At 33.6% G+C, this 15,481-nt stretch overlaps 1 pseudogene across 1 annotated transcript; it reads right to left on the reverse strand.

The window, feature by feature from the left end:
- LOC104603968 (NADPH HC-toxin reductase 1-like) lies at window positions 1–9,389 on the reverse strand (annotated as a pseudogene). Its single transcript, XR_016083598.1, has 6 exons — window positions 7,224–9,389; window positions 6,159–6,242; window positions 5,923–6,047; window positions 5,616–5,834; window positions 4,809–5,181; window positions 1–325 (listed from the first exon to the last, which is right to left on the reverse strand). The product of XR_016083598.1 is annotated as an NADPH HC-toxin reductase 1-like (transcript).
- Between the last annotated feature and the right edge of the window lie 6,092 nt (window positions 9,390–15,481).

The following is a 15,481-nucleotide window of genomic DNA, read 5'->3' on the forward strand; positions in this document are numbered from 1 at the left end:
TCCAAAATAATAAACCATCTAATATTAATAATTAATATAGTCGTCCCACTCATAATTAATATATATGTATATATATTGCGTCTGAATTAAGCATATATAAGATTATAGTTTCCCAATGAAGTGAAAGATTCGGAAAGTATTATTGAAAGGAACTGATGATGAAGAACGATCTAATCAACTTAGAGCGCCCATCTTCTTTGCACATTGAATGCTGTGATCTATTATCATCTTGATATCGCACTTATACTCAAAACCTAGATCGTTCAGTTTTGTGGAACCCCATTTTACCCCTACAGCTTCCAGCTCCTCGTCCACGAATCTGATGCTAGCAAACTCGGCCATGAACAAAAACATTATTAAACCAAACCAAACCAAACAAAACATATAAAAGCACAAGGCAACAAGAAGTAAAGAAGAATCTCTACTATCTTTCACATAACTGGTACACGAGAACCTAAAAGCATCGTATAAGGGTCGTTGGCACCATCCAAACCAGCTATGAACCTCTCTCGAGCCCAGATTTTTTAGACACTTTTCCTATCCACTCTTTATTCGCCATGAATTACAGCCACACATTATTCAATTCATAATAGAGATGTGTGGCTCCTATTCACGACGGGTAGAGAGTGGGTAGGAAAAGTGCACGAAGAGAAAACCCCGAGTGCTCTTTAAATGGCAAGCAATAGTGTAATGCAACTTGGGTGGGCTAGGACTGATTTAGGGCCAAGCTATGGAGCTGAAGTGAATAGAAAACTGGACAGTCCAAGCTAAGCCCTAACAGAGAATTCATTAGGTACATGGATATGTTGCTTGATCAAAAAGTCTATAAATCTATATTATATATATAAAATAAGGTTGTTCATATCACCCTTCTTCTCTATTTTCCCTTTTCCCTTTAGTGCTTCCTCCTTAACTCTCTCTTTCCTCCATTCCCCCTTCCCAACCCTCCCATGTAACCACATGGCACCCCTCTCCCATTCACTAGAGTCCCCCATTCCAATTTTCTCTCTCTCTCTCTCTCTCTCTCTCTCTCAATCTCAATCACTTAAACCATCTCCCTCCTAAAATTTCTCCTAAACTATTTCTCCATCTTCCATATACATGCATTTAATTTTTCATCAATGTATTAAGATATTAATGTTTAATTAAAGCTTAAATATTGAAATAATATAAGTAAAAATATATAAAACAAGAGAAAAAATTAAATGAAAAAATTAATATTTTTCAACTATAAATAATATTTTAATATTTTAATGAAAAAATTATCTCTCTCCGTTGGACATTTTAAAACTCACACATCACTATTTGTACTAATGTTGAGATTTGTTGAACACTATATATAACAGAAAAAGGGGTCAAGAAGATGACTCTAACGGATTGGATCATTTCATAGCCCAAAAAGTGATTATCCCAACTTAGGGTAAATTGCTAAAACCTCCCTTCAGTTTCTGGCCATTTCTGAAACCTCTCCTAAAGATTGGTAATTGCAATCGCCTCCCTTAAACTTTCTAACACAATGGTTGCAAGTTGACCCCCATGTTAGAATCATCTAACAAGAGGCATGAAAATGTCCAAAATACTCATGCAGTTACTTTTGGCCAAAACGTTTATTTTCCAAATTTTCTTTTCATATAAATTACTACCCCAAACCCTTCCAACCTCTTTTCCAATTTAAATTGTTCTAGTTTCCAAATTTTCTCTTCATATCAATTGCTACTCCAAACCCTTCCAACCTCTTTTCCAATTTAAATTGTTTTAGTTTCCAAATTCTCCCTTCATATCAATTTCTCAAAGGTTAAGCCACATCTTTAAACTCTCTTTTTTTGTTGTTCATAAAGTTTATATTGTTTTTTTTTTCATAAAACCAACCTCAATAGTAATTGCACGGGTATTTTGGATATTTTTGTGCCTCTTGTTAGAGGATTCTAATAGAGGGGGTCTAGTTGCAATTATGTTAGAAAGCTCAAGGGAGGTGATTGCAATTACCAAACTTTAGGGGAGGTTTCAACAATGGCCAGAATCCTCATGGGAGGTTTCGACAATTTACACCCCCATGGCCAATTTATTTAGTTATTGATTCAAAAAAATCTTGATTGATCCTATTTGGTTTTCCAAATCTGTCATATAAATTTTTAGAAACATATCTTAAAAATAAATATTAGAAACACTATTAATAACATATTTTTGTTAAAATATTAATTTGACTATTAATTAAATTTTCAATAAAATATTTTTTTGTTATATTTTTAGACAATGTTTTAAAAACAAACCCGGAGGCCAAACCATTTTTTCCCCGGGGTCGCAGGTCACTAGTTCGATCGATCGGGTTGAACGGTTCAAATCATGCCACATCATCATATATATGTATTAAGTATATATTTATGTACATATTTATATATGTGTATAAATATATATTTTTTAAACAAATAATATATAAATATGTTTTAGATATGCTATATGTATTTTTATATTTAATTAATGTTTTGTAACGCAAATTTTAATTTTTTTATTTATAAAAATATTAAAAATTGTAATTTGAGGTTAAAAAGGGTTTTTTTTACAAAAATAGCAGGGCAAGGCACCTATGACACCTTGGGACACAGATCTCGAAAAGTTATCCAAAAAAAAAAACACCCCAATCTGACATCAGAGTGCAAAGTTATGGCCTCTAAAAGTTTGTATACATTGAGTGTACAACCCACGACCCGATGATTGGGTCGAACGGTTCTTCACCAAGTCAATGGTTTTTGACCATTTGACAAGTCTTGACTGAACTGGACCTGGAATCTTGGTCAGGTGACGGTTGGAACGGTTCGACCAGCCAGGTCAATGGTGGGTTGAAAACATTGTTTGTAGAATTTTTTTGTTAAAAGTTCTCTAAAATTTTTTCTATATATTATGTAAAATCTCCACTACTAATTTTCTATTTTTTTTTATGAATATGAATTGCTTCCTTTGTCTTATAGCTCTATTGTAATGAACTTTATTTTTTGAAGCATTGAAGAGGTAGATCAAATGGATCAAGTCGTTTCCCTAGATTTGTCAATTTTCCAAGAGAAGAAGAAAGTAAAATAAATGAACCAAGGGCCTAAATATCAGTATGCATCAAAAAGATAATGTTCATGGGTCAGGTTATTTGAATACCAGAAAACCATCCAACCTCTTCAATTACGAATTCATACCAAATTGGACCAATTAAATTTGACCAGTTTGACCCAATTATGCAATTTTCAAAACAAAAAGACTAGAGTCAAGTAATTTGAATACTTGAAAACCATCCATCCACTAACTTCAATTACCAGTTCATACTGAATTATATAAAACAAAAGGGGCAAATGAGGGAAATTTTCACTAAAATAATAATTTTTTTAATTGACAAAATGAGGAAAATTTTTCTAAAAATAAAAATAGCAAAAAAGTAGAAATTTAAATTTTTAATTAATTGATAAAATACGAGAAAATTTCACTAAAAATAACTTATTCAAAGTAATATTTGTTGAGAAAATGTTAGAAATCAAAAAGTAACTAAAAAATAAAAGGGAAAATTAAAATCAGTAACACAATTTACATAATTAACTTATTAATTAAAACATATTAAATAACTTAGTTTTATTAACTTACCCTAAAATTAGTAAAATTAATTTACAAAATTTATAAATTTTAATATTTAAATTATTATTGAAAAATAACATAATAAAAACAATAAAAAATGTTAACAGACTTAGAAAAAAATATTATTTTATTAGTTAAAGTTGATACAAATTAATAAAAACATAATTTAATTAAAATAAACAAATATTTTTAAATTTAACTTAATAAAGAAGTAATTCCCTCTCCCTAATACATTTTAGATTGTTTTTTTAATTTATTAGACATAACCGAAGAATAATGCTAAGATGGATTGGGTTCAGCTTTGCTCAATTACATTTAAAAGTAATAATAAAAATTAACACAAATTTATCCAGTGCATTTAAAAGTTATAATAAAAATTAACACAAATTTATCCAATAGCATATAACCCAAAGATGGTTTAGATTGAACTTGCGAAGACTTGACCCAATTGATATATTCATAAAGTTCCTGCCACAATTTCTTTTAACAACACCTGTACATGGCACGAGGCCCAGTAGTTCATTTTTAAGAAATATTTTGGGAGTGTTGGTGCCTCGTTTCCATTTATATGCATGAATAGTCAAAATACCTACATGTGCATGTATATCATTTAAAAATTAAAGTGGATGAGTTGGGTTGAATTGGTCCTGCTCCATGAATGGAAAAAGATTTATTACTCGGGCCAATCAAAGTTCACATCTCAATATCAATGGTCATCAAGACTTATTACTCTATATTTGACAGTGAGATGGATAATTTAATTTGGCCAATCTACATTAATTATTCCAAACAATCCGCGATTGGAAAGGGGCTCTGTAGACAGGCCATGTGCTCTCTGCTGCCCGCCCAATGCCCAACCTACATTGGAACTTTGCTTAAATAATTATCAATTGTCTTAAGTATTTTTATTCTATTTGTAGTGTCTGATTTCTTCTCCTCAGTCCTCACCTCCTCCACCCACACCCGGCCTGCGCTCCATTTTGACCAATCTCAGGCAGGGTTCACTCTCGGTTATTGTGAACACTCACTCAGGAGGCTAGTTGAAAGAATTTCATAGTCCTAATGTGGAGCTCTGGGTAATATTGCGTCACTCTGGTATATCGCAAATGCAACCGATTAATGAAGAATTAACAGGAGAAATAATCATTAAGCATGGAAAAGTTGCAGTTTTCAGCAGATGGAGTTTAATTACTTACTCATGTCCAATGTGGAGCTCTGGGTAATATTGTCGAATGTAATGCGCTATCTCCTTTGTTGATAGGTATGCGCTTGCACATAAAAATCTGCCTGCAGTTACTGAGGGTTTCTCCATGCAGAAGACATGGGCCTCACAGACATCTTCAATATGTATAACTGGAACTTTACCTAGCAAAGCCTCCAAAAATCTAAGCATTTGATATGCAAATGGGTGGTTTAGAGCTTGTGATATGAGCAGTGCCATGCTTTCAGGTAAATAGGAGAGAACAGTTTCTCCCCCTACAAGGCCACAAGCGAGGCTCACCACCTCCATCCCTCCATTGTTGTAACTTGTAACTCCTTTTCGGCAAGTGTCTTTGAATTTGTATACTCCTACGTATACAAAAACATATTGTCAGTTCATCACTCTTAATTATCAAGATCCAAATTAGTAATGCTATATATAGCTCTTTACATCCATAGACATCAATTTCACAACTATATATGGAGACTTTTTTTGTAAAACACGTTATTAAGATCATTATATTGTTCTGGGTTGGCCTACTTAGCTCCATGCATGGCCATGGACTTCCCCCATCTTGGGCAGTTTCAACAGTTAATTAATGGGTTGAACTACAGATCAAGTATGTCACCCTCTGAGCTAACTAAAAATAGTTACTAGAAGAGAGAGATCTGCAGATAGCAATCTAGAACGTAACATCTACTCTTCAAAATAGGATTTGTTCTAACAAGAACAAGGATGAAACAGGAATCATACTAGTTAGTCAAGGGTCAAGTTAATAATGAAATTAAAAGCCTGCAGCCACCTTCAAAGGATCGCTGCCATAAGGAAATGAAGGACTCAAAGGTAAGTTAGTCCAGCAGGAGTCGTCCATCAAATCTTTGAAACTGATGCCATCGTCTTTCAGCGGTGATGCGGCAACCACAGAGGCAGTATAGATCAGTCGCTTCACTGTTCCCGATCTTATGCAAAACTGCACAATTCTCCTCACCCCTGCTACCGCAGCTTCACTTGTATCCTTGAACTGTTGAATTAACCAAGGTACCAGTATCAGTCAAAGGAACCGACCCCAAAATTGGACCACAAAAAAGAGTGCTGAGAGAGAGAGAGACCTGCCAACTATGGCTGTTGTGTTGCAAGGGGGTGGCAAGATGGAACACAAACTCGCAACCTTCAATGGCCGGCTCGAACTCATCTGGATTGTAAATATCTGCCTTAAACAATAGTAATCTGTTATCTGCATCAGGAAGGCTTTTGAGAAGTCCCACCTTAACCGGGTTATTTGGGGTAATGGGGTTCACCAAAATCAATAACCTGCCTCAGAGAGAGAGAGAGAAAGAGAGAAAACCTGGGTTCCTCAATGTTGCATGAACGATATAGCCTTTCTGTAAGAGCTTTCTGGTAAGCCAAGAGCCCAAATAACCTGCAGCACCTGTAACACAGACCTTGGTGTTGTTGCTTTTCGTCTCCATGTTCATTGCAATCTCGATCTTACCACTACTGCATGTGCAAGTCTGATCGTCAAGAGTCGTTTTAAACATAAACGGGGATCCAATGGGATTAATCATAAAGCTAAGAGTTAGAGGTGTAAACGGGGATCCAGGCGTGACACGGCCCAGCATGATTGTATGGACCGATGGGCTGTATCGGGTTTGGGGTTTCAGGTCAGCGGGTCAGGCCGGCACAGTCCGCACTGTCGTGTCATGCTACCCATGGCCCGCGGGTAGGCACGGTGCGACCTGCGGCCCAGCCCATATATGTATTTCATATATATTTATATATATAATATATATTATATAAATTATAATTATATAATAATATATTAATAAAATAAATAATGTTTTTAATTTTATTATACTATTTTATTTAATTATTGTATATATAAGTGTGATCATGGGGGAAATGGATTTGTCACCCATCAATTTTTCAAATAAAAGTGATGGGACCTCCATGAATAATTTTCAAAAATAATATTTTTTATAATGATTCCAAAACCCAAGGCACTTGCTTACCGGTGTAGATAAATAAACTAAAGAGAGCAAGATAAAAAAAGAAAAACAATTCGGGGAAGAGATGTATACATATAACTCAACTAATATAGTATGAAGAACAAATATACGAAACATCTACAGACTTAGCTAAATATAGCATGAACATGAAATGGTATAAACCAGATTTATCTCTAGAACAAATAACTTAGGATGATTAACAGAATCGAACTGTAGCTATTCTATCACAATATTTAGCTAGTGGAATTGATATCAGAAGTAAAAAAATAAATAACAATAATAAAAGAAAACAGTCAAGCAAGAAAAATTACATGATTGATTATGAGATTCACAGTGAACAAATTTAAATCCTCAAAATAGAAAACAAAAGCTAATCCTAAATCTGGACTGGTACCGAGAGGTACCTGAGCTGAGACAACCCATTCCCTCTACTCCCAGCTCCAGATGTCGAGTAAACGGCCGAGCAAAAGTGATGCAGCGTGACGCACTCGATCGAGCGAGCGGCTTCGTTCGTGAAGCCTTACGTAAAGACGCGTATGCCTTCGTAGAAAGAGAAAAATGGCGAAAGAAAATTTTTGTGTGTCTTCTATTAACTCAGAAGTCAAAACAGGAGTATTTATAATACATCGGTACACTTGTAGAATAATCAGGAGAATTAAACTTGTAAGACAACTGAAACAACTAAAACGATTGGGAACTGGACTTTTACACATCTTCGAAATCTTCCTCAGGCTGCCATTGATATCCACCGTCCGATAGCCATCATCCTTCAATGCTTATTCAATGCATGGAGCTGTCACCATTATCCTATGGTTGTTGGATCACGTAAGGTTTCTGGATGTAAGAGGCGTGAGCGGTCGTCGGTTGGTGAGCTGGTTCTCCATCAAAAAGAAACCACCCGATTGTAACATACAGAATGAGAGGAATTACCTGTGGAGAATGTGGCCTGAGGACCGATGAAGCAGCAAATAGATCAGCAACAGATGAAGCAATTTCAGTCTGTTTAGACGATGGATGATGAATGAACAGGGGATTGTTTCGTCGTCAGGGGAAGCCAAATGTGGAGTTCGATCTCTGTGAATGGCGGAAAAGAACAGGGTTCCAAGAAAAGGCAGGGAACCACCAAAAATGAGAGACAACCGAATGACCTTCGCTGCTGGGAAGCTGCACTCACAATCGGAACTGGATATCTAACTTGTCGCCGCAACCTGCTTCGTTCGAATGAAAGAGGGGATGAACGGGATCCCTGAAATTTCCGAACTGGAGCTGGGGGAGAAGTCAAAACTGATGCCGCCGCTCTGATTTGAAGAAGATGAATAGTGTATTTCTGAGGTCGATCTGAGAAGGAGAAGGTGCAGGAGGAAGAAGAGACAGAAGAGAATAGAGAGAAGAAGAGAGGGGCTGAAAGGGTGCCGTCGCCGCCGCTCTGTCTGGGTTCGAATAGGGGAAGACGATGAACAGTGCTGGTTTGCCGATCAGGGCGATATGGTCTGATGGAAGTGAGAAAAAGACGGAAGAGAAAAAAAGAGAGAGGGAGATTGAGAGGTAGATGAGGTCTGAGCGGATTTCAGATCTACCGCTGCTGCAACTTGCAGCGGCGGTGACGAAAATGGAGGGATAGGGAAAATGGGAGAAGATGAGAAGAAGGAGAAGAAGATCAGGGAGAGAGGGAGGGGAAGGCCGGAGAAGGAGATCGGAGCCGCCGCTGCTAGGGTATCGCCTGTTGGGGGTTGCTGCAGCCCTCTGTCGCGAGGAAGGGGAGAGTGAACAGTGGATTCGGAAGAAGAAGAAGAAGAAGGAAGAGGGATAAAGGTTGAACGAGGTAAGAGGTGGAGGTCGGATGGGTTCGCCGCCCGTTCAATGGTGGGTGGTTCCGGGTCAAAAAATTGGAGGGTTGAGATGGGTCTGATGGTTGAAAAGGGTTTTGATGCGTGATGGCTAATGAAATTGGTCAAAACAGAATCTTCTTGGATGAAGAGGCAAACAGGGGTAGTTTTGAATGGAATTTTATGGGGCGGGGTTTCAGGACGTTCTGGGTTGATTGGCGGGGTCAGATTGGCCCGACTGGGCCCAGATTGGGTAGATCTGGAAAGGGTTCAGTTCAGTTAATCTAAAGGCTCAAAATGAAATCTTTATGTGATTGAGGGTAAATAAAGGTGTTTTGGGCTGGAATTTCATATGTAGGAGTTTTTTGGTATTTTGGGGTGATTGGAAAAGTTTGATTAGTTTAGATGCGTTCGGGTCAAGTGGATATGGGTTATGGGTGCGAGAATGGTCGAAATGGAATCTTTGTTTGATGGACGGATTAACGAAGGAATTTTGAGTTCAAATTTCATGGGTAGGTGTTTCGGAATGTGTCGGGCCTGATGGTTATGTCTGATCTAATGGTTGAGGTGTAAGTGAGGGTCGATCGGGGACCATCAAATAGGTATCAGGTAGGTTTAATGGTGGATTTAAGGGCTCTCGGAGTGAAATTTGGGTTCTAGGTTTTGGGGTGTTTCGGAGAGGTCGAAATGGTATGATCAGGTGTTTGATGTGAATTGGAGGCTCAGGCTGCAAACCGAGCAAAAATCAGGTGCTAACAATAAGCAATTGTGTACATCAAAATTCTTAAATTCATATAAAATTAAAATTTTAAGTTTTTTTTTAATTTATTTTTTAAATAACTTTGGCCCGGTCCATGGCTTGGCCTAGCCCAAGGCTTGGCCCATGAACCGGCCCAGCAAGGGCCTGCATGGGCTGAAGCCATGGGCCATGCCGGGCCGACCCCCCAAAATATTCCAGGGGAGAAAGGCACGGTCCGCACTTTGCGCGGGTTGTACACAAGTTGTGTCGTGCTAACCCAGCACGACTCGTTTTACACCACTAATAAGAGTATACAATTAATAATTATTTATATTTTATATACTACTTTTAATAAATTTTTACCAATACAAAAATAACAATAATTAATTTCAACTAGTGTTGTTCATAAAATTGATGAAACCAACCAAGTCGATCGATTTGACCCGAGTTGGTTGGTTTTCTAATATTTCCGGTCAGCTTTGGTTCAATAATTTCCTAACCCGAATAGGTTGGATCAGTTTCGCATTGGCTATTTGTAAACCGACCAAAATCGAACAACCTGATCAAAGATGTATATTAATATTTTATATTTTAAATGTAATTTTTTAATACAAAAAAGTGGGAAAATTCCCATATTCATAGTCTAAAAGATTTTATATCGTAAACTTAATTTTTAATAATGTCACTGTAATTTTTAACTTTAAATTGCATTTTTAAGTTTAAATCTTTTGAACTGATTGATCAAACCAAAAATCGACCCAAACCAACACAATCTGAGTGAGGCAGTTTTCACAAATGGTTAGTCAGTTTCGGGTGACCAACTCCCCAACTTGACCAAGTCAATTCGGTTGGCCAAACAGCCTACAATCGAACTAAACCAACCCATGAACACTCCCAATTTCAACTAAATTAATAATCTAATCTATAATAAATAACAATAGTTTATTGTCCAATAATTATTCAAAATTATAGCGAAAACACACAATTATTGAAAATATATTGATAATGAAAATACAATAAATAACTAATAAAAATACAATAATTAAAATAATTACAAAAATACAATAAATACTAAAAAATATATTAAATTAGTCAATAAACAATATAATCTCAAATAATAGTTTAATCTATAATAAATATTAATCAATTAATTATAACAAAAATATAATAAATTAAATTTAAAAAGTTCAACAATAGTAGTTTAATCTCCAATAGTTATTGAAATTTTTCTATTAAATAACAAAAAGAAAATTTATACATAATTATTGCAAAATATATTTATTACAAAAAACAATAAATAATAACTAAAATATAGTAAATATTAATTTTAATATATAGTCATATAATAAGTATAGATCAAAAGTTTAAAATTATTATTAATTTCAATATTATGTTATAATTAGTTTTCTACTGTTAAGAATTTTTTTAAATTTATTACATAATTTTTTTATTTTAACTATTTAAATACTTCTTTATTTAAAATATTTAGTGATTTAAATATTTAAATAATATGTAAAATATTTACATTTTTGTTTTTAATTTTATTTATTTTAGTGATATTACATAATATTAAATATTTTGTTATATAATTATTTATCTATTTTTAATATTTTTTTATTTAAGATATTTAGTTATTGAAATATTTAAATAATATTTTATTTTTTAATGTTAATTTTTTATTATTTGATTAACATTTAAGTTGAATAATGCGTAAAATCATAATTTATATTGTTAGTACATAATTTCATGATGAATTTTGTAAAAATATAAAATTATTAATAATATAAATGTTATAAAATCTATTAGAATTGTTTTTCTAATAAATATCTTAAAGTTATTATATAATTTTGTTAGAATATTTAAAGCATTCTTAATTTTTTTTAATTCAAACTTTCTTTAAATAGATATAGATAAAAAGTGGCGGAGAGGATAAATAGAAGTTAGAGATAATTTAGGAGAGAAACTCTCTACTAAATTAGAGATAATTTAGGAGATAAATAGGAATGAGATAATTTAGGGGAAAGTGGGGGGATGTAGTTTAGGATAAATTTTAGGAGAGGAGATTATTTAGGTTATTAGGAACCTATGGAAGAGAGAGAGAGATTAGGTCATTTTTATGGGAAAGGAGAGTATCTCATTGGTCGTTTCAAAAATGACATGGAATAAGAAAATAAAAAATTCAAAAACAGAGAGAAAATCCATAAACTTCCTTCTTTATATATATATAGTCAGCAACCAAATGACCTTACTGGTTGAACCATTAACCTATTTAACCAGGAAAATGGATTGTGATTAAGACATTAATTCATTTTTTCTTTGTATTTTAGCCATTTCTAACTTTACTAACAATAATTCTTATTTTTCAAACATATTTTTGTTTAGTATAAGAATATATAATATTAATGTATGTTCAATTTTTTATAAAATTTATAAAAAAATCTATATTTTTATTTTTATTATTTAATTTATAAGATAATAAAAATTACTTATTTACCAAGAGGAAATACAATTCCAATATATTGTTTGAAAATTGGTTTAATATTGTGGTCAAATCAATTATTTATATCATAGTATATATATTATTTATATATAATATATATGTTATTTATTATTTATTTATAAATATGTTACTTATATTGCATTTTTGTAAACTTTTTATATGATGGAAATAGTTGAAAAAATATTTATATTTTTTGTTTTTTTATTTTAACTATTATATTTTTTCTTTTAATAATTTATTACTTTTTTAAAAAAATTAAATAGGACTGTATCATATTCGAATATCTGACATATTGATTGGATTTGGATTCAAATCAATATTTATGAGATCCGATCGAATCTCTGGATTAGATCAGATTTGAATATTACCCTAATTCAAATCTGATCTAATTTGTTTGCATCTCTACCAAATCACTTGCCTACAATGACCTAACCAATTAAATTATTGATCCATTTGACATAGTTAGTTGAGTCATGTTTTAGACATTAATGCTCCTTATTTTTTATCATAATGGTATTCCATTTCTACCATTAATGAAAATAATTCTCATTTATCACACTTTTCTGTATGATGAATATATAATATTATAGAATGTACCCAAAATTATTGATAAATTTTTACATTTTATAGAATTTTATGTATTTTATTATTTAATAATAACATCCATTTGACATGGATAGTTTAACCACTAACCCATCACTTGGATGAAAAAACCATTTTGCTTTTCGGTTGATTTTAAATGAGGTATTCTATTTTCATCATCGATAAAAGTAATTCTTACATTCACATTTATTTTTGTTTAATATGAACATATAACAATAGAATTGTATCAAAATGCTTTATATGAAACTTATGTTTTTCTTTGAGTTTATATATATATGTATGTATGTATTTAATATTCGTTACTTAGTTATGACATCGTAGATTGACCCATTTGACCTAGAATGCTAGATCATTGACCTACCTACCATCTAGATATGGAAATTGTTTCATTTTCAAACTGGTTTGAAATTTTGCATTTCGTTTATCATTGATAAAATAATTATTATTTATCATACTTATTTTTGTTTATATTATTAGTATATAATATTATAAATGTGTCCAAAATTGTTTCATATTTTTTATACTATTCTATTTAAAAAATATATATTTTTAATTATACATGGGTTAACCTATTTGACCTGAAAGGTTGAACCACTAACCCACCCCCTAGATAGGAAAATGGTTTAATTTCCCATCAATTTTAAATCATATATTTGATGTCCATTATTAATAAAATTATGTCTATTTTATCATAGTTATTTTTTTATTATGACAAATATATAATAATAGAAATGTGTTCATTTTTTTTCAAAATTTCTTTTTTGTTCTATATTTTTTGTATTTCTTATATTTCTAAATTTGTATTATTTATTTACAACATCATGAAATTATCCAATTGACCCAAATGGTTGAAGTACTTAGCCACGACCTAGATGAAAAATATGATTTCATTTCTAGGTTTATTTTAAAAGTATAAAATTTTATTCTATTAATAATTATTGTGTATGGATTTATTAGTGGAATTTAATGATGATAAACAAAAGTAATTTTTATATTTCTAAATTTGTATTATTTATTTATGACATCATGAAATTATCCATTTGACCCAAACGTTGAACTACTTACCCACCACCTAGATGAAAAATATAATTTCATTTCTATGTTTATTTTAAAAATATAAAATTTCATTCTATTAATAATTATTGTGTATGGATTTATTAGTGAAATTTAACGATGATAAATAAAAGTATAAATGTTGGATTCAATGAGAGAAAATGTGATTTATTTAATGACTTAAATGTGAGACTTAATGAGAGGTAATTGAATGTACTTAATGGTATTCTTTTAATTACATTTTCTACCCTTTGAATGGAGATAAACTAAATTCAAGAGGAGGGGTATTTCAGTAAAGAAAAATTCCAGAAGCCAATATCTCATTCACACTTATATATATACACATATATATGACAAAACTACAACGAGATGGAGGAGAAACTCATATATGTATATATTATTAGTGTAGCTACAGAGGGTATAAATAGATATAGGATTTAGATTACAATTAGGAGAGGGAAAGGTGTCGATAACATTGGATAAGATTAGAAAGAATTAGAGTTGTTGAACACATTCACTAAGGCCCCGACCGCTTTTCGGTAAGTTACTTAACCAAGTAAATGCATTTACCCATGTTCTTTTAGTTCTCATGTAAATAAGGCAATCACCATTTTAGCCATAAAAATCCATTATTAAAAAGAACATTTTTTGTCACATTCAAGTGTTGGTAACTTTCCCCCTAAGTGGGAAAGTTATTTACCCACCTAGGAGGTAAGTGATGCACAGGAAAACAAACTTTCCTTGGTGCCCACATAAATCTGAAAAAAAAACATGGGATTCTTGGTCAAAGGGAATTGACCAACTTTCCCCCCTTTCAAAATCTGAAAAAAGACCGCCCCCTAAGTTCTGTCGCTAAGTTACATAGTTCCATACGTTAATACACCCCCTCAAGTTAAAGAGTATATGGTATGAACCAACTTGCAGGTGAAGCGGTGACAAAGGTATCCAAGAGCCTAAGTGAAACTATCTGCTACTTGTGCATCAGATGGGACATAAATGGGCCAAATGATATCATAGCTAATCTTCTCACGAATAAGATGGCAATCAATTTCGATATGCTTTATTCATTCGTGATGTGCAGGGTTGTTGGTGATGGAAAGAGCAGCCTTGTTGTCGTAAGATAAGGAGGCTGGAATGGGGGCAACACCAAGGTCAAAAAGGAGATAAGATAACCATTGAACTTCACACACTGTACTAGCCATGGTGTGGTACTCGCTCTCAGAAAAGGAACGTGAAAGAGTGGGCTATTTCTTTGACTTCCAAGGGATGGGACTATGTCCAAGGAACACAAAATAGCCGGTGATGGATCTTCTAGTGGTGGAACCACCCCAATCACTGTCACTATAAGCATGAAGAGAGGGCTAGTTTGGGGTCTTTAATAGCGGCAAAAAAGGCAGTGGGCTCATTATGGGTGGAAAGGGAAACTAAGAAGGGCCTTGTGTTGGGTAGAAACTTTATTATAACACAAGAAATCAGTAATGGAGTAAGGGGTACCTGGTGATGTCAACAGTGAAGGGCTTCGGTGTTGAACGCTGCAACAGTATTCATCAAGAATTCAAGAAATGAAGGTGGACACCTTATGCATGTGGACTGCCGAGGTGGTGAAGTGTGGACTAAGGAAGACGAAGCTACGGGTGCCCTATCCGGTGACATGGGGGTTTGGATTGGTGGATGAGTATCGATGGGTTCAGCCTGGGGAAAAGAGAGGGGTGTGGACGGGTCGGGATCAAAGATGGGATGAGGTATGACAAAGTACGTGTTGTAAGGGTTGGGTGTGGAGGACGAAAAGGGAGGTGTCTTCATGGAAAATGACATCAATGCTTGCGAAGACGGTGTGTGTCTCCAAATCATAGAGTTTTGTAGGCCTTTTGACCAAAGGGGTAGCCAATAAAAAGACAACGACGTGCCTTGGGGGAAAATTTATCATGTGTTAAGTGCCCG

The sequence above is a fragment of the Nelumbo nucifera genome, chromosome 3 (genome assembly GCF_055504915.1).
Source record: "Nelumbo nucifera cultivar China Antique chromosome 3, China Antique-T2T, whole genome shotgun sequence".
Lineage (NCBI taxonomy): Eukaryota > Viridiplantae > Streptophyta > Magnoliopsida > Proteales > Nelumbonaceae > Nelumbo > Nelumbo nucifera.